Source organism: Athene cunicularia (genome assembly GCF_003259725.1).
Source record: "Athene cunicularia isolate RWA chromosome 1 unlocalized genomic scaffold, athCun1 chr1_part1, whole genome shotgun sequence".
NCBI lineage: Eukaryota > Metazoa > Chordata > Aves > Strigiformes > Strigidae > Athene > Athene cunicularia.
The window spans coordinates 7,139,516-7,160,753 of NW_020799091.1; positions in this window are offsets into that span (position 1 = coordinate 7,139,516).

The following is a 21,238-nucleotide window of genomic DNA, read 5'->3' on the forward strand; positions in this document are numbered from 1 at the left end:
ATACAAAATCAGACTCAGGCAAAATCCAAATGCAGTTTGTCCCTGTTCTTTCTTGTGGGTGATATTCAGCCATTACTGAGGCTTAGCACAAAGCCTAGCCAGCACTTAAGCCCCTCAGCAGGATGTTTAAGTGGTGTCTAGGCTTTGTGCTGGGTCTCTGCACCAGTGTGAGTTTTTACCAGTGGGAAGAAGGGTTGCTTTGTCTATACTGAAAAGTACACAGTCAGCCTTCTCTGTAGTATGTCTCTTAATTTAGTTTCGATTTAAGCCTTTGCATTGTGGGGATGCTGGTTGCCCTAAAGGAATAAAAGCTGACACTCGGAGGCATGTGCCTTTTACTACCCATGCAATCCAAACAGTTACATTCAAATCAAATCAAATCAAAGCACTTCAAGAGCCAAATCTAGAGCAGGTTTTTTTCTTAATTGGCATGTAAAGTTTTAGTTCCTTTTGTTAGTATTTTAAGGCAAGAGAAAAGCAGTATTTTAAATGCTGAGGATTATGCACAGTAGGCTCAGATATGTGAATACTCCCACACCTCTTACTTCATATGATCTACCTGAGCCCTGACTAATTGTAACCACAAGCCTTTGAAGACAGTATCTAATCCTTAGAAGCTGCAATAGTTGTATTAGGTATGGTTCATCATAGCAATATTAATATATGTAAATAGATGTCCACTTACAACACTAAAGGTAGCTTCACTTTGGACTTTATACATGGATTTCCCTTCTTTTCTATTCTGCTGCCACTAGCAGCTGCTTTTTGGATTCTAGGACATCAGATGCTGGCCATGTTGCCTTTGCATGGTGGGTTTCTAGTGAAAGACTCAAGGATTTGGGCTGTAAAATAACTGTCACAGAAAAGCTCTGAAAAAGCTGGAATATAAAAACAAAGTTTTGGTTCAGTGTCTTGGTAAATATTCCAGGAACTACTCTTCTCTCTATGGCATTAAGAGGACAATCCTCCCTCGTTTTCCCTGTCTCCCTGTGGAGGTGGATGTATCTGGTGCTTGTTACAGGGTGGTTATAGCAGTGGGATCAGGAGATCTCAGATTGTAGTTGTGAGGCAGTGTGGTCTCCTGGTTCAGGCAGGGGGCTGTGACTCAGACACTCTGACCCGCAATCCCGGGTTTGTCACACTGACTTGTGGTCAGGCTAAGGACAAGTCCCAGGTGCCCCGATTCCTTTTACCTGTACATTTGGTATCCACAGTGCTCTCCCAGCTGTGTGCAGAGCCTAGGAGAGGCTTCAGTGAGAAGCACTATAAATGCAAAAATGCCGGCATACGGGTGTTGAGGGAGAAGTGTTCACTGGGCAGGTCTACAGGTATCATGATCGGGAAGGGGTGGTGGAAACAGCAGGCAGTAGCTGGCAACACTGGACAGAAGAGCATGATGATCAGTGACCCAGGTGACCAGTAACAGCTGAGAGCATGATGCCTTGCTTGGCTCTGGAAGGTCCCAAGTACAGAGCTGTGAGCACAGCATGGGCTTAATCACTAAGCTTAAATCCAGAAATAAACAGCTCCTTTCCAAGAGCACTGAGTACCAAAACGAGATTCTCTTGAGGTCTTTTGAAGTATTTAGCTTATACAGACTTACTTTCTCAACTTGAATGCTGATCTGTCCCTCCTTTCTGATGAGTAGCATTGTCACACGGCTACAGAATGGAAAGAGTTAACCCCATCCCTCACATAGCTGTGTTGTCCTAGCACATCTCAGCTAACTTCAGACACTTATCTCATACATCTAAGGCCACACCTCCACTAATAAATTAAACAAGCCAAGGAATGTTACAGGGCAGGGGACTTGAACTGCTGTTAGACTGTCAGAAGGGCCCCTGACGTAAGTGTAGTGGAGGGTACCAGCCCTGTTCCAACAGTTCCTGGTCATGACCTGGGAACCCGCCAGACTGGTGGTCCCTACAGAAACACCTTGATTAGGAGAGCAGGACAATTCACTTGCCTGGATGGCAGCTATATAGTGCCATCTGGCCTCGGGGCTCGAGCTTGGACACATTTAACTTAATAACACAGACCAAGTCTAAGATCTGGAAAGATAAAGACACTTCTAGAGTCTGAGTAAGCCCACCCAGGATCTGAATCAGTCCTGAAGGTGTCTGTCTGTCTCTCTGCACTGGGAGACTTAGGTGTTACCTTCCCATGCAGCTGCCTCAGCTGCAGGCGTACAGTCAGGGCAGAGGAATCTGGCAAGTGAGGGTAGCCAAGGTGTATGGGATTAGACCAGAGGAATGTATTTTGCCTTGTACTCTGCTGGATGATAAATTAATTAAATGATTGATATTGTTTTTAATACTCCTATCCTGTTTCTCCAATCACTGTAATATTAAGATTTAGTGCTTTGAAAGCTAATGTGGAAGTTTCTGGAATAAGAATCGAATACTTTGCATCCACCCAGGGTCACAGAAAGCTTTATAAATTGTAATTAATTTCCATAATGTTCTTAAGAGGACTCTGAGCAGTAGTGTCTCTGTTTGATAAATGTGTAAACTGAGGTACAGAGAGCTGAAAGTTTTTTTTTTTTTTTTTTTTTTTTTTTTTTTTTTTTATATAGCTAGTCAGAGATGAAACTGGAAGTACAACCCCTGGGGCTTGGTTCCTACTCTTCCAAACCTGCCAGCCGAGAAAGTGTCTCACTTTGTTTTAATGAAGTTCTGTTTGCCATTTCATTTTACAGACTGTTAGCCCAGAATAATGGGAAGTGGGTACCCTGATGGATGACAGGAAGCCTTTCTAATTTGTCAAAATACAATTAATAGCTGGCAAGCTCAAGACCAGCTGTCTGTCAGTAAGTACAGTTTGGGCCAGAGGCACTTAAAGGTTTCTGTCCTTGTGCCTCCAGTTGGCAGGGTCAGCTGCAGCTCGGTCTGGAAGTTGAATCCCCAAGTGCAGAAGCAATCTTGGTCCTGCAGAGCCTTCTTAGAAAAGATATCCCAGGCCTCCAAGACCGTAAGTCTTTTACATCTGGTCAGAATAAAGGCAGAGAGACAGTCAGCAAAGGGCGAGGTCTGATTTGTGTTTTTTAGTGGAGTTTTGTTGTCCTCAAACTCTTCTCTGGGGTGAATTTTCTTGCCAGACATTATCAGCTTCAGTGGTTTGGCTCATATTTTTGCTCCAGATTCTTTTGTCCTGTTGACTTTTGGATCAACTCTGCACTGGCTCTGTTTTGAAAGATGCTTTATCCATATTAATGTTTAACTTAAACAAGCATTAAATCATAAGTCTAACATGGAAATGTTTTAGTCTCTGGACAGTTCCTTTCCTTGCTGCTTTTGAGCTGTACATGAGTGCAGCTTCACTTGGCAGGATTTCTTCTGTTTGGTGCTGGTCTCATGACATTCTGTTATTACTGCTGCTTTAATGCAGTGGAAAACAAACAAAAAAACCCTCATTATGGTATTGTAGGCAATACTGTGAGTTCCTGTGAGTCAGAGTGGCCCAAGGTGGGGGGACAGAAGCCTGAGAGTCAGTTATTTCACCTTATAACCATCCAGTCTCCATGGAGGGTGTTTTGGGGATGGGAACTTGGTGGTGGATTGAGAGGCTCTATGAAGAAGGAAAATGCCTCACAGTGGTCATATACCTCTTTACAACTCATCAGTAACAGTTTGGGTATTAGATGCCAATTCTAATAGGAATTGAAGAGAAAAATATGTATTAGGTATATTAGGACAGATATTCCCATGAAGAGTAACTTAAGTTTCCATGTTGGTATCTACTTTGTTCAGACTTTCCAGGGAACCCACTGCCCTGAGTTGCATTCAAGATCTCAAAGAGGGGCTTTTAAAGGTTCAATACCCTGAATAGCATGGGCCTACCACTTTCCTTTTCTGATGCTACTTTGTTCCATATCCTCCCTTTGTCTGTACCACCCTCTGCAGAAGATTAATACATAGTGGAGTTAAAAACCATCTTGTCAAGGTCCCAGGTGTCTCTCCCTATCACAGAATCATTGAATATCTCAAGTTGGAATGGACCTGTAATCAGTGAGAACAGACACAGTTACAGTTATCAGACAACAGACATAGATTAAAAATTCTGCCAGACTCAATGGCAGCAGAGCTTGGACCCACACTGAACTGTGACTGTCCCCTCCATACCTCTGAAGACTCATACTGCTGTTTTCCACATGCATGGTCTCTCTGGTTCCACTTTGTAGAGGTGGTCTGTGAGCACCTTACAGCCTATGCCTACTGTACTTGAACTCACACTCTCCACCATGCACATTTAGTAGCCCAACTGCATGGGCGTCTTCTCCTTGTCTCCCTCTCCTTAGGCAGTTATAGAGCCATGGCAGGACAGTGGAAATAGGAGCTAAGGCCTCTCCAAAGTGACACAGATCACATTCCATCCATATTTGCCTGTGAAAAAGTCTTATAGAGAAAGAATGACTTATATAATCTTTATTTCCTGCACACTGATCAACAAACAACTGTTGATTTGGGGCAAATAACATCTAATGATGATGGTCATCTTTTTCCTGCCTTTGCTCCTGCAGGTGAGGGTGCCATCAAGTTGCATCTCTTCAACTGACTCTCCTGCGTCTCCACTGGGATACATTTTGAAGGAAATGCTGTCATTATGCTCAGCAAGGGAAAAGCGAAGCATCCTGGGAGTGTGGAGAGGAGCTTCACACGTTAATCTCAGGGTATTACCTTGCTTTTCTATCTCCCTCTACAGCCTCAGCAGAAAGCCCTGTCTTTGTAGAAAACCATCCTTCCTAGCATCTGAGTGAGCTCTCTAGACCTTTCTACTTGGCTCTGTACAGCATGCCCGACCTACCTGCCCATTCACATCCACGGCAGAGTCTTAGATGCTGCACATAAATACACCAAGCCCTTTAAGGCCTAGGTAACTGCGGCTGCTGACCACCTCTGGGGCAGAAACATGGTGCAGGTGTCTAACGTCTACCTTGTTCAGATGAACTGGGGCACACTGAAAGGGCCCAGAGCTGTGATTCTCCTCTTAGCACTCTCCAGAGCAGTGAGCATGCTCCTCATGGCCTGATGATGCTGGAGCTATCTGGGTTCACCAAGCCCTCTTCCTCACCATTCAGGTTCTGGGTGCACATACTCATGGTTTTCAATAAGCTTGCAACTTGTAGTGTGAAGTTCTCTAGGCATTTCATAAATCTAATGCTTAAACCATGTTCTGCTTAGCACTGAAATACTCTCATCTAGGTTGGTGCTCAGCAGAGCAACTACTCAGCACTGGTAGACCTGTCAAGGTCAGAGAGTGATGGATAAGTTTCCAACTGCTACTGTCAAAGCAGTGCAGATAATTAGTTTTTACTTAGATTGGAATTTGTCTAAGACTCAGAACTGAACAGCTTTGTCTTACAAAAATATTTCAGGGTCTTCAGGGAACATGGGCCGTTTGGTCTTCAGATTTATATCCCCTGTTCTTCTGGCAGTACATGTGCCATAATATGCAATGGGATGTTCGTCTGCAGTTATGTCAAATAAAAGTCACTTTCTATGAAGACTGGGAGGGTCTTTTGGACCCTGTCTGTTCCCTTCTGACTTTTGCTGCTGCTGCTTATGGGAGAGATCTCAGCCTGAGGGTAACTCTGGCATCTTTGCCCGGTTTCATGAAATGGAGCCAGAAGCCAGCAGTATGAGTAAGACAGGTTCCCATGTGACTGTGTAACCACTGCTTTCCATGGGAAGATATTTCTCACATTAGAAAGTCCAGCGAGTGGGAGGGGGGAAATCTATAGCAGTCATTTGGCTTGGGACTGTGGAAAAGATATGTGATGCAAGCTAAAATACTGGCCTCTCTCACCTTTACTTGGCATGGGAAAACTGTCTCTTCTTTCCAGCTCACAACTGGCAAGGACTGCAAAGGGTTATCTACTAAAAGGTGCTATAGTTCTGGGTTCCTCGTTGTGATTTGTATTTTATTAGATGTAAAAACTCAAAAACTTTGTCATGGCCATAAATAAAAAGACTGGGCAGAATCATTCCTCCAACACAGTCCCCCAGAAAATCAGGAGGTAGTTCACTCAGTGAAGCAAAGGGGTGGTAAGTGGAGTTGAGCACATTGTTCCTGGCTCCATTCAGTTTACTGAGATATCTTGCCAACCTCACTCATCAATAATAATGTATTTCATTCTCCTCCCCATGACACGTGAAGTTTGAATTAATCGGAGCAGCAAAGACAGACAGAATCTCTATTGACTGATTTTGGCTGGAAGTACATTTTCTGATTTCCAACCAAATTTTTCATGGAGGTTAAGATTTTATGACACAACCATGTCTCCCTGCTTTTATGAGAATACAGCTGGATTCTACAAAACAGGTGTGTGTCCCTGCTCTTAAAGTTTTAGTCTATATTAAAATAATAAAGGGAACAGATATAAGGGTAGCTTTTCTCCCTTTTTGTGAAACAGATGTTATTAGATCTAGACGAAACCTCAAATTTCCATTCCACGAGAAATGCCAACACTTTAATTCCAGTTCTATTATGGTAAGAACAAAGAATGCTATTCTGACTTTAGCTTTTTAGAGTATTAATATAATGTAATATAGGACTTGGAGACAACAAGTTGTTGTGAAATGAAAAAATAGTCAAAGGAGTCAGCCCAAAATATCATCAAAGTCACCACTGTTATAAAGAACGTTTTCAGTGTAGATGAAACAGGAAAAATATGCTGTCAGAATATTTTCGGGCAGCCATAAATGCTTTGATGATAGTTGCATTATTGTATAGGAAGACAAAGATAAAATAAATGTATGGTTCTTTTTCTAGTGAAATCCGGATACTAAGTCGACACGCCCTTTGGTTTGCTCTCACACAGTGTCAACACAGTTTAGTGAGAGATGCAGCTAACTTACACATATGTATGCATGTGCTTGGTACAATCCAGCAAATCGGCAGATAAAAACTTTCCAGAGTGATACATTTCCAGGAACAGCCCAAGAAGACTTCCAGAAAGAAAGTCTCCAGCTTTGAGGAGAAGATGATGGAGGAATAAACTGTCTTTTGGCAGGGAGGATTTACCTAGGGGTGACTGTAGAGGCAGCTGTTCTCCTCATCAGCACTGCCCACAGCTCCTCATCTCTGGATGAGACAAGCTGTGTATCTGTTCCCCTGCTTGCTCGTAGCCCTGCAGACACCTCCACCCTTGCCTTGCGTTGTAGCAGGTTTGCAGGGGTACATGCACAGGGCACACAACCAGCTGAGCTGCCAGGTTTTGAATCACCTGTTTTCACCAGAGGGATATTTTCAGGCTGCCTGACCCAGAAAAGATAAAGTATCCCTGAGCCATGGACCAAGAGAAATGCTGACATTTTAGAACGGTTGGCACAAACCCCTGCCTGGCCACTGGCTCCTCGTCCTTGAGCCACTCAAGTTCACCTGTGATTTTGATTTGATTGCTGTATCCCAGCAACTCCTTTTTGCCTCCCTGAGTGCCAGCTGCTCCCTGCACTGCACTGCACCCCTACAGACTCTGTCAAATGGCATCTCTCAGCTGCAGGTCACTTGGTCCTAATTCCCTTATGGCAGTGTTGTGCACCCCTCCTAGCTTGTGTGGCCTCTTTTCTCCATACAGAGATCTGGATCCTACAGTGGGAAGACTGGAGATGGCAGAAATAAAGTATCAGCAGGTAATATACATATCTAATTTAATCATTTGCTTAGTGCCATTCCCTTTCTTCTGCTGGAGACAGGAGCCGTGCCTGACTCCATTGAGTATTTGAAGTTGTCTTTGTTCAGCTTTTTGGAAAAATATCTCTCTCTTTTTGGAAAAATTGCTATCCCCTTGGTCACCAAGGGGCCTCTAAGTGTAAAAAAAAAATTGCCAGTCTGTAGTCACTCCCAGTTAAGCAACAAAGGACCTCTTCTGCAGAAATCACTGGAAAACACGACTGCAGAATTAAGGTGGCCACTACCTCCCACCCCGGTCTTTTGCTTCAAATTCCAGAAGGCTGTTTCTGACAGGGTCTAGCAGGACTGGCACCCAAATTATAAGGAGGCTGTAGGAACTACCCAAAGCAGTTAAACATGGTGCTACGTACTTACTATCCATTGCATTTAAACCACAGATTAGCTGCTTCTATCACTGGAAATTAGTTTTCACTAATTCACGGCTGTACATTAATATAACTGACTAGGCAAAGTGATTCGCCAGAATCACTTCTGACAGATTTTAAGAAAAAAATTAAATATAAGCTTTCAAAATTTCACTTGCCATTTCTTTATGTTATGGCTCTGATAGTAGTATCCCTTCAAATAATTGTTTGAAAAGCAGCTTTCAGAGTGAATTTCTATTCCAGGTTACTAATTGCTGTAAGGATGGAGAATGATACTGCCTGCGGCTGTGCATCAAAATGATTAAAGTCTTCTGGGCAGCATAGCCAAAAGCTGCTGCTTCTGATGGGTCCAGGGGGAAAGACCAGAGGGAGACATGGAGGTTTGGGGAAGACAAAATGTCATCAGGCATTCCAGGGAAGTCCAGTTAAGGGTAAAGTGACTTGGAAACATCAGTGCTGTTTTAAGTCCCTCCATTTAGTCAACCCCTCTGTCTTAGCATCCTCTATCCCAGCTCATCCCTCCATGAGACCCACAGCTTTAATATTTTGCTGTGACTGCTCCCTAACAGGCTTTTGGGCTTTAAATACTTCACAGTAGTAAAATGCTTACTTTTAGTGTAGAAAACCTGTCTGGCTTTTACTCTTACCATTCAACCAATCACAGTTTCTTAGACTGCCCTGTTTTCCTCTATAAATGCAATGCTTGCAAGAAGCAATTGAATGTGAGTCTACCAAAACAAAAACTAAATATTGACTGACATTCCCAGACACAAGTGACTTTTCAACAGAGGATGTCAGGAAGCTGTTTTCTTGTTGGTTGCTTTGTAATTATGGTTTTAGCACTAATTTCGGCAAATGACCAGGAGGGGGAAAAAAAAAAAAAAAGTTATCTAGCAGAATGCAGAAGGCATAAACTGTGAAAAGGTAAAATGGACAATATAGTCTGGTCTCCTGTGGGGCAGAAGAATAATCCTCCATGGCAAAAGTCACATGGAGAATTACAGAGAATTTTAGTTGTTAAGAGAACTCTGGAGATATCCTGCACATCCTGCACACTGGAGTTCTTCTCTGCACTGAGCACAGACTTCTTCCCATCTTCTCTGTATCTCCCAAAAAGCGAGTATACATGTATTACAGCTACATCTGAGTGCATCTGTGAACTCCAGCCATGCACACATTCCGCCACACCTCTGCAATTGCAGTGATGGCACAGCTCTGCAGCTGCACAGACCTCCAGTTCCTCCTGTTTCCTAGGTGGTGTGTTAGTGTGCAGGACCTCCCCAGGATGTCCTCTGCCTCCAGGGAGTATAAGGCCCTCCCCCAATGCCCTGTCTCCTGTGCGATTTCATCTCCATCCACAGAAGAGCCTACTTTAAAGTCCTCCTCAGTGGGTTAGAAAAGACAGCCAGAGGAGCCAGAGCCAAACTATGACACATGGAGGTTTTCCCTTTTGTCAGGGATTCAAACCAGGGCCAAGGCAGCAGCCACCAGTTACTGTCTCCTGGCAGTTTGGAGACACAGGCATGTAATCTAAATCCAGTCTTCCAACAGCACCACTTTCGGATGTATTTATGTTGTCTCAGCAGAAAGACCAGAGACTGGCTGAGTGAGGAAGACCAGAGGGTCCCCTCGCCCCAGCACGGAGACGGCTGCATGATGAAGGAGCAGGCTGCCAGTGCACAAGAGGTCCTGCTGATGCTGCAGCACACTGCCCATCCCAGAGGGAAATCACAGAGGTTGTTCCTTAAGCTGAGTCTCTTTTTGGTTCCCACACTGGATGATCTGTCAAACTATGAATTAACCACCATGAGGAAACAAACATCTCCTCAGATAACTTGCTAAAAGAGAATCAGCTCAACCTCAAAAGCTGCTGTCTTCCAGCTCCACATTTCTTCTGATTTCTGTCCCTCAAACATTTCCCAGAAGAAAGAAAGTCAGCTCCAAAAATTTATTTCTATCTCCTCAAGCACATTAGAGACAAATTAAAAGTTCTGTCCTTCACTGAATGTCACATGTGGTTGTATTATGGGATCTCTGTCAGTCTCCTGAAACTACTATTAGGAATATGGAATATGAAAGAGTATGAAATTCAAAGGCAAATTAAGAACTAAGGTTAGGAATGTAGCTGAGAGACCTAATTTAATTAGAGCAATATTGCCTACTGGATGGTGGTTCAGGGCATGTTGGCTTTATTCCAGGTCATGCCAGTAACACGGTGTGCAAACACAGGCTGATAGACTCTTTTTTCCATCTTGACTGCAAAAAATACGGTGAGAAAGTATCTTTTATTTTTCTTTTTTTATAATGTAGAGCACAGTGCAGTTCCAAACTGGGTTAGGACCTGTGGATTCTGGAGAAATACAAATAATATATGTAGCAATATGATACAATACTGTTCTTAATCAGACAGAGCTCCCATTTGTTTCAGTGAGAATATTGCCTGCAGGATCAGGTTGTCAGGTCCTAATTAGGGCTCAGTCAGCTGTCAGCTTACCCTGCCGAGTTCAGTACGGGGGACTCAACTTCATCTCACCCTCCTTCTGCTACTCGCCTACCCTCACAACAGAAACTCCGTATTCACATTCAGAACAAGAGCATTCACAACACACTGATTTAATTCTGACCAGGCCTGGCATTCCCCTGGCTTTGTTAACATCTGCGCTTGCTTCGGTGCTGTCCTTTATTGTAAGCCTAATAAGTACATAAAGGCTGAGGAATGGGGATCCGGGCAGACTCACAGCAATGAGCTTCGAGGAGCTTGTTTGCCCGGGCAGACAGACTGGGTAAACAATTAGCTCCAGCTCAAACGTTCAGGTCCTGTAGAAGAATTGGATGCTTGGCACTGGCCACTCTCCATGACATTCAAAATTTGGCTTTTCTCCAATCAAATATTTAAACATTTGTGATCGTTTGTCCAGCCCCACAGGCTCAGTTAGGAATTTCTGCTCCATTCTATTTTTGTAAATGAAGATATGTCGATTATTTACTAAGAACTTTGAAAAAAAAATGTGCTTAGCTTTACAGCAAGGGTAAAAGAGAGATTTGTTTGAAAGTCATATAATGGAACAGGTCAGCAGCTACCAGCATAATAGTATAATCAGTCTACACTTAGACAAAGTATAACTTGGGGTGTTGCTGTCACAGACCCTTCTGTGTTCATTGCTGGTAGCAAACAGCTGGCTTTTAATGAAACATACTAGAGAATTTGTTATTTTAAAACTGCCTTTCCTTTTATAATCATGCCTGTTGCAGGACAATGGAGAATTGTAGCCTTATTCCTTCATGCTGGCAATGCGGGAAATATTTAACAAGTGCTTGTTAAGTATTTATTTTAAAATACGTTAATGGTGTGTCTCCAAATCAGTCAAGTTAGTATGCTTTGAGTCATGCATATATGTTGTATCTTTTGTATCAGGACATCATGTTTATTATAATCCATGCCTTTCGCTGTTTCATACTGATACAGTAAACGATGCACAGTATTACCTCAGTTGATATCCTGTATATCACAGACTCTTACATTTCACCCTATTTCACTTTATCCAACCCATCTCTTCAGTTAGAGCAAGGAACTTGAGTAAGTTCTCAGGAAGTTAACCAGCTGTATGCCACAGGTCTGCCAACCCAGTTTCAACACAGTAAATAAATAAATAAATAAAACTGGTAAACATGGTATGAAAAATTATAGAAAAATATTTTTTGTAAGACATTTAAAGAAAAAGAAGAAAAGGTTGCTTGTTTTCATTGTCTTTCACTTGTCTTTGAGAACAGACTCAAGCCACTCTTGCACATAACCACTAAATTTGCTATTAATTTCCTTCAGCCATATATGCACAAGACCATTAGAAAAGAACAGAGGGTATGGGGTAGGTCACTGCGGAAGTCTCAACCTGTGAGTCTGTACATGTTCATGTAAAGAACTTGCAACCTGTTCAAAGGCAGCAGATGGTCCTTGATGGATATTCTGCAAGAGAAGGGCCTTACTGGACTTAAGAGGTGAATCTAAGGCTCATCTTTGGATTTAGTCCTGCTTTGAGCATGAGGTTGGACTAGAAGACTGCCAGAGGCAACCTAAATTATTCTATGGTTCTCTAGATAGATTTGATGTCTACTGATGGTCTAACTGAATACTAATGACAGGTCATCCCATGTACTACTGAGAGCAGAGATCTCAGCAGGAAGCCGTGAAGAAAAATGTTAACATGATCTGAAAGAAGTGGTAAATGCTAGGCAGAAGTTAGGTAAGAGTGAGGTAAATAGTTCATGTCAAAGCTTTGAGAAATGTTGTCCTACTTTTCCTAGGGAAATGGGACAGTTTAGATGGCCTCCAAATCAAGAATCATATAGAGTTCTCTGGGAACGGGCTGGGGCATTCAGCTGATAGAAAAAGAGCAGAGTGAAAAGGTAGAACAAAATCACACTCATTAGCACAAATTTGAAACATCATGAAAGAAATCAGCAAAGCAACCAAGAGACTTGAAAAGAAAAATATATCTAATTTCCCTTAAGCTAATATTCCATCTGGAAAATAAGCAAGAGGAATTTGCCTGCTCATTAATAAACATCAATTTGACCTAACTGATATTACTGAATTTAGTGGCAGGATTTCTGTGATCAGACAATTTAAATCACTTTTATAACTAAGCCAGCAAGTAGCAATCTCAAAATATCAGAAATTTTGTGTCAAAAATGGCATCACCTCTTTCTGTCATTAACAAGGGAAACCATCGATCTCAAATGTTTTTGAACCACAGGATAAATATCTACTTAAAACATCTCTCTGCAATGTATAGAGAAAGTAACTTAGTCTGAATGATGCATTCTGGATTTCCCACAGTGGGACTTTCTAAAAATTACATACAACAGTTTCCTAGACCAAAAATCAACATGGAAAATATATGTTAGCCTTGCCAACTAACAGAGGTATCATTCCAAGAGTTAAATATTATTGCTTGCAGCTGTCACTAAAATTAAACATTTTAAAATCAGGAGTTTTCAAAAACTTGTCAAGAAGCTCTCTTGACCATTACTGTCAGATTTCAATTAGTCCTTAAGCAGAATGAAAACTGTAAAGCTCTGTAAGAAAGTGAAGGTGATGTGAGTGTTTGAATAGGACATACGGAATTACCCAGATAACAGTGGTCTTTTCTACTTGACACCAATCTCAAATCACATAATCAGATCGATGATATATTTCACAAAGGACTAGAGTAATGTAATTAAGATTTATGGAAACAGATTTTGTCAAAGAATAATACTGCTTTGATGAAACTGCAAGTTTTAGAATAACAGTAATTGTACTGATAGAGTATACTTAAACTTTCAAGGCCTTTGACCATAACACATCTTGATAAACAGCTGAAGTATAAATAGAAATGATTAGACAATAATGAACCAAAGACTGTAATGTATACCTACACTCTGGCAATTTTTAGCTCAAGACTGACTGTTCTTTAAATGTCTTTTTAGCGCAGACAAGACTAGTGACCAGGAGCAGAGAAGTCCACCGGCTCGTGCAGGATGTCAGCCTAGATCACAATGCTTCCTTCCAGCTATAAAACCCTCGTTGTGTGGGTAACTCGACTATCAAGTGAAGACAGACCAAAGTGTTTTGCAGCACCTAAGGTATAGCAAAATCTGGCACTTCTGGCTGGGGTCTTTCCTCATAGGCCAGGTGCACTACTCCAATCAGTATTTATATGGGAACTTCCTACTAATACACTAGGATGAGGGCAGTATCAGGACCTTTACTTCTCCTGAGTGTGGCTGAACTGCCATTCGAGGGGTACCTGTGTAGATGTCTGCGTCACGTGCACTGCTCATTCCTCTCCTGTCTCAGGAGTCTCTGCCAAGGTGGCCATGGAATGATGCCACGGAGTTACGTGGGATGCCTCTCAGGCTTACCGTCTTAGGCTGTTGCTAAATGTAGGCAGGTATCTATACCCTGCTTGCCTTAGTTCAGATTTTCAATGAGGATGAGTATGAGAGAGTTATGATAAATTCTAAATTATATCTACAGGTTTGACACATCACTCAGCTCCTGATGTAGTGTTGAGGTCCTAGTCTCAGGTCCACAGTATCTATATCTTTCGCTGATATGGCTTGTGTCATTTAAAATTACATTTCTCCACTGAAATCTCTCTCCTTGGTACAGAAAGGAACCCAGCTTAAGTGAAAGATTGTAGACTGAGTGCATAGATTTGACATTTTGGAAATAGGCTTCTTCGCTGAGTACGTTTGAGAGAGGAAATATTTACAGACCACCAGTAAGTACCTGGTACACAGTATGGAGCAGCACAGGGCTATTTTTAGACATTCGTTTTTGAGTTTTGAAGTGCACTCAAAGGCACACTGTGTCAGCAATGTTATAAGAAATCCAGACTTGCTATAAATATTCCTTACGGGATGTGTCTCTGCAAGACATATCATCAAATGGTTTTCTTATCTTCTAGGCTTTGAACTATAGATTGTAGTAATTAGTGCTGGGAAAGATCTATTGGATTACACGAACTGCTACGTGATATTCAGGATTGTTCCTTTTCCTAATGTTTTGCCTCACACAGTTTATATATCCTTGGGAGAGGGGGGAGGGCAGGGGAAATCCCCTGGGATACTATTTCACAACCAGTTCACACAGTCAGAAATTTTTCTGCTGACATTTAGCCCAAATATGTCTTTTTTTTTAATCTCATCGCATTATACTCTTGTCATTATACTCTTTAGTGCCATGTGAAATAATTCCTCCTTAGGGTCCTATATACTCGACACTGCAAGTGTAGACTGTTAGGTTCATCCTGTGATAAACCATATAAGTTTGCTTCATTTTCCTTTAATAATTTTTTGGGTTTCATTTTGTTGTTGTTGTTTTTCTTAATCACCTCCAATTCATCTACATCTCACATGGAACTAGGTAGCCAGAGCTAAATACAGTACTGCAGCTGCAGTCACAGCTGAAAAGCATAAAATCACAATTATTACCTTGCAAATGAAAGATGTCATCTGCCACAAGGGAAGGAAAAGGATCATAGGTTAGTGAAACAGGTTGCCTATTTGGGAGAAAAATAATCACTGTTTTCATAGCTGGATACACTAGATTTGGAAAACAAGCTAAGTTCATCTTGACAAGATGTGAACAAGAGCTACCCAAGAGCGATTCTCTGTTGAGGAGCACTTAACTCTGAATGGTGTATTGCCAATCTAACTTTAAAAGCCAAATGTCCTCTCCACATGAGCTGTCTAGGCTGCCTCTACTGACGCCCAAGAGGAAATAATTCCAGACTGCAGTTCGTTCCATAATAACTGCAGCATCTAACATGGGTGGGATGGATTGCCTCTGGAGATGCCTCCTCTCTCTGACTCAAAGATGGCCTTCCTTAGGCTACTGGCATATTTTGTAGTTGACTAAAATTATCCGAGGTTAATCTTGTTTACTTGTTCCCAAGCTAACTGTAACCGACCTCTCCTGATTCTAATATGACTCCTCTTCACATTTCAGACCAGAGGTCCCTTTCAGACAGGCCCGTGTGCTGGCTGTGGTGGCTAAACAGCCCTCCTGTACACCCTTGGGTCCCTGTGATCATTCCCCGTAGCAGCACTGATTCACAGGGGTTACATGAACTCACAGAAATTCTACCAGCAAAGTCTTATTTGACTGAGAAATTAAAGCCGAATCTCTCATTAAAATAGTCCTAACGCCTGCCTGGTTTTCCTTTCTCTTTGTCTACCTAAACTGGGGAGATACACCTGCTTTATGTCTTCCCACAGGGCCTGCATCCATTGCAGGATGATCTTGCACCTTCAACCCTTCCTCTCCCTGAGGGATGTTTTAGCTGCAGAGGCTCTGTCTGCACTGCTGGGCAGAGCATAGATCGAACATAGTCTGAAATAGGATGTGGTCCCTCGCTTACGAGTCACACTGCTAACTTCAGGGTGCCTTCATGCTGGGTGAAACTTGCCCAGGTTCACACTAAATCTGAGCTCAAGCATCTTCTTAGAAGTCCTACCAATTCTTGCTGTACAAGAGGATTAGGAAAGGGCCTTGCCAGCATTGCCCATGCAACATCATTGCAAAGGCTGACGGACAGGTGGTGAAAGGTTTGTCCAAACACTGTGCCCAAGCTCATCTTCTCTGCAGGCGTGGGCTCTCACTGTGGGGAGGGAGAACCTTCTCCTTTGCTGTGTGCCTTGAACACGGGCTTCTCTTTAAACAAGTTGGGCACGAGGTGAGTATGATCTCCAACAGGAGCTGAAAAGCAGTCTATTAATACCTTCAGTGACCTTCCAACTGTACAGTAACTTCATGGTCACATACAGCACTTACAAAATGTTATAGCTCACTATTCTTAGATGAGTTCATGGTGGATTCAAAACCGCCAGACGGAGCAGTGAGACCTGCAGCAGAATCTAAATGCAGCAGATAGACACAGGCTAGCATGAAAACAAAAACAGTAGTGATGAATGTGGTACAGTTTTGCATAACACTGAAGATTCCCTTTTTCAGGAAATTCCTGAAGTTCTCAGAGAGTGCAGTTGCAGTGGATGTTTTATTTTTAAGGTGTTATTTTGGGATTACTTCACTATACTGAGATGCTGTTTATCCAAATGGTGAAGATGCAGTGTCTTACAAGAATCTCAGTCGTCTTGGAGCAAATCCAGGTGCCTGTTTTATTTCAACGAGTTTTCACTATCATGAAATTAAAGGGGCACTGTTAGTTTAAATATTACTTGTCAGAAATATTTTCAGTAATATGAATAGCCGTAATTCCCAAGATCTGTATAGTTGAGTGTATATACTATATATATAGCTGTGAATTTTGAACCAAGCTGAATTCAAAATGTTGTTCCTCATTGTCTTCTTTGTATGCATCTCATAATTGGATCAAAACTTTCTACATAATATACTCTATTTCAAGCAGATGTTTAGAGAATCCCATGCTCTGTCTGGCAGATATACATAATCCCAATAAGCCTTTCATCTGAGAATTCGGGGGTGGGGGGGGGAAACCCCCTACAAAGTTATTGCTAGACACATTGTAATTTCAGCCCGATGTTACCTCCTGTGTTTCCCATGTAGTAGTAGATTTTCAATAATTTTGGAAACTTTAAAGCTTGAGTTGTCTCTGGAAAAGCTGTTTATTTGCACTCTTATGTCTGCAGATAGAACTGTGCAGCCCTGTTACTATGAATTGCAGCTAGATGCTCAGATATCCCTGTTTGCCCAGGAAGAAGATGAACACACTGAGTGAGATTCATTTCACGTAACTGTAGGCATTAAAAAGCTGGATTTAACCTCTCCTGATAGACAATGGAAGAAAGTGAGTGCTTTTAAGGAATGATTGTCTGGCCTATCCTAAATCCTATTTTAGAATGTAATAAATCTCCCTCTGAGGTAGCCCCAAAAGCTTGCAAAAGGAACCTAGAGTGGTCATGTCTAGCTTTTAGTTGTCTGTATTTGGGCATAGGAATCGTCTCAAGGCTAGAGTCCTCCACCCTGCTCCACTGTGTCACACTTGCTGATGATAAGATTTTTGCCAGCGCAGGAAGGACATTGTATACGTTCAGTTATCAGTTTTCCCACTTGGCAGTCTTTTTCATAAACCAAACACTCAGATTCTCAATCCTCACATGCTTCCTTTACGAGCTGACAAAAGCATCTTGCTTCTGGGAACTAGTAATAAGTGCTTTCCCCTACCCTTGCATCCACAATCTTGGAAAACCTGAGAAAAAGAGTTCATTCTCTCTGGGTGGCATCATCTTATGGTGCAACATATCTGATGCAAATGTCTGGTCTTCCCCTTCCTGTCACCACAGCACCCAGTCGTGGGACAGTCACCCTGCATTTATCATCCTAACACTGCCTTGAGATAGAACATGTTCTCACCCTCATGGAACCAAGTGTCGGGAACTGAGGCAGCGGAGCCTTCCTGAAGTCCTGCTGTGAAGTAGGGGCAGAGATGGGGATAGGACTTGCTTCTCCAAAGTCCCAGTCTGCAACGTCCTTGCCTTCAAACCAGACTGTTTTCAAAGGGAAGAGAGTGTCTTCACCTTTAACTTCCATAGTTAGAAATAACTAGGGAAACAGGGAATCTGTGAGCTGGGGTCTCTGCCCTGTGCAAGGAAGAGGGAGCCCACGGGATAGCTGTCACTGTAGTGGGGAACTCCAAGGCCTTTTCTGCTGCATTACATCAGCAGTGAGCAATGGGAGGACTCATTTGAGCCAACTGTGGGCTGTCATTCTTCCTTCCAGACTCAATGGCCTCTGAAATCACTTCATTGTCTGCGGCAGAATCTGGCACAGGCCCATAATGCCAGGTTACTTCACTTCCCTGCAGAATAAAAGATTTCTTCAACCATGAGAAATTACGTCCTGACAGTGCCATTCATTAGGGCTCCCACCTGTAGACTGTTTCATTTTCAGCTTACTCGCAAGGTGCTGAAAAGTCAGCGTGTGTGTTATCACTTGACAATATACTACAGCTAATACCTCTTCACCCTTATGTATGTTGTCACTTACTGCTCTTTGCCTCAACAATGGCTCACAGTAACACTCAGATCTCAGACTTTACTCCCTTTTTAAAAAAGCTTGCGCAGCCCAATTTCACCAGAGCTCTGGGTTCTGAAGAATTATACACATAGGGAAAAAAAAAATCTATACTTGGTATTTTTTCCTTTTTTAAATTTGATTTTGTCTATAGCTGCAGCAGAGAACTGGACAGTGGTACATTTTTTCTTAAGACAGGTATTAAGATAGGCCAGGGGAACTATCTTTTCTGAGCTTATGGCTCAATGTACACCCTAAAACCAAAACACAGACATTTTTGTGGCAACTAATTGTCTCATAACTCAATTTCAAACTAAATGTTCTTCTCCACAACTTTAGACATGAAAGAAGTTTTGTCCAATACTTTCTTTAAGATTTCATTCTAGGAAGAGTCATGTAGACACCAAGCTTCTATCCATCTATTGTGTTGTGCATAGCAGTACATAATGTCTTTTATCTGTATAACTGAAATACCATGGACTGATAGCTATGGATCAGCTCCCCATGGTGGCAAGTGCTGTACAAACATAACACAAAAAGAAAATGATCCTTTCCCCTAATCAGAAGTAGAGAGACAGCAGTCAGTCACAGGAAGACAGATATACACCAGGAAACCAAAGGAAGTGTGGTGGGATGTCTCTAACTACAGACATTTCCATAGACACTTTTTCTTTTATGGGGTGACTTCATCTTTTCCAGCACTGACTTTCAGTGGCTGCTCCAGATGGGAAAGGTCTGTAGTCATGTATTGTGTCATGGATAGCCCAGGGCATCCCCAGCCCCTACAGTCAAGTGAGGTGAGTCCCACTGAATGTTTCTTAGCCGTGTCTTGTATCTCTGACCCCATCTACTGTAAACATTTGTATCAGTGTCATGTCTCCTACGATTGTGCCTACCTGAATTTGTGTCTGGAGATCAAACAGTCCTTCAGTCAGAATTTATTCAGTCATCGTAAATAAAAAATTGGGGAAAACAGTCAAAGAAGGAAACAATTATGCTAATATTTATTCCTTCTTCCCACTGAGACTCTTGAAAACAGCAGTGTCAGTGTGATACAGGAAAGCTGATACATTTGAGATAAGGCAGGAAAGGGACATATAGAGAATTAGTCAGTGGAGAGTCTGTGGTCATCTAGAAGTGACTGCTGGGCAATCTGTACCTTGTCAGAAGAGTAAGAGTGATCAAGAGGCCTCGTTTGGTGTGGTCATCTACTACAGTTAGGAAGACCTGTGAGAGGAAAGCTGGGGAGGCTCTGGAGCACGCATGGCAGTTGTGTGTGTACGCCCATGGAAAGCAAGAGCCCACCTGGACCATGCTGCAGCCCTGGCTCCCACTACGTAACCACACCTCACGCTGCTTTCACCCTCTACCAGACATGGGCCAACTCCTCCATCACGGAGAACAGCAGAGGTGTAAGGGCAGAGCTTCCTGGGCGGTGGGACTGCGTATCTCCTCGGGATGCCAGTGGACGCAGAGTGCAGATGAGGAAGGGATCTGGGATTAGTATGGTACTGCTGGTGGAGTCTTACTCGTTAGCTGCCTTCTGATACTCCAGGTATCTTCCTCGCTGTTGAATGATTATTTTCTGGTGGCCCAAGAGCAGCTGAACTGGTGTCACCAGCCCTGGCTTCCGCCTGACACCAGCTGTATTCTCTAGCTGTGTTTCTGTTGGAGACATTTGCCCTCTACCCCTGGGGACCTCTCCCTCACCTTGTATTTCTCCTCTAATCGTTCATAGTTGAGAAAGACTTGTCTGAATAGTTGAGATTTTTGTAGCACTTGCTTTTTCCAGCCATCTGTTAAAACGTTTCCACAGACCCAAATGGGGTTGGTGCTAGGCCCAAGTAAAGGCAAATTAGAAAAATCACGTCTAAGAATGTAAGGTCCTGTAACATCTCAGCTCCTCACGTAGGGTCTGTGCATGGGACAGAGCTTTCACCATGCTTCAAGCTCTCCTGGTCCTTTGTAAGGGTAGCAGTGGGGTGAAGAGGTCAGTAGAAGGCAGCAAATAAATTGATTCCTGTGAAATTTATATTTCCTTTCTGGGGTAATGGTGATCAGCTGGGAATTTTGGCAAAACCTTTTGCAGGTTTTTCTCTCAGAGTTTAAACATACTGCAGGATTTTTGCCTTCTTGGCTCCGATTTCCTCTTTTCTTGCCAGATATCATTATAAGGATGCAAGAAGGATAATTAAAAGCCATGCGAAGAATGCGACTGACAATTAAATTCAAATATCTGCCTGATGAGACAACATAGGTGACAGACCACAGCGCTCCTGGAGCTTATGCCCTGTGATGGCAGGAGGGACCCTGGAGGTTCACCCCACGCCTGGGGACCCTCCGAGAAGGGACCTGCCACACTGGGCACCCAGGCACTGGGGACAAAGAGCCCGGTGCCCTCGGGGACGCGAAGGTGCCACCACTGCCCCCCAGGATCCTCCCTCCCCAGCCCTGGGGTAGCCTGGGGGGAGGAGATGGCAGCCCCTGCGCTGCTCGCAGTGCCGGGACGCCGCGAATACAAACAAGGATGGAGAAAAAAAACCCAACAAAACCGAACGACATGGTTTTCCTCAGGAAATAAGTGAAAACAGCAGTAAAAGAGAAGAAAAAGGGGGTGACGCCCCAGCGGGAGCACTGGGGC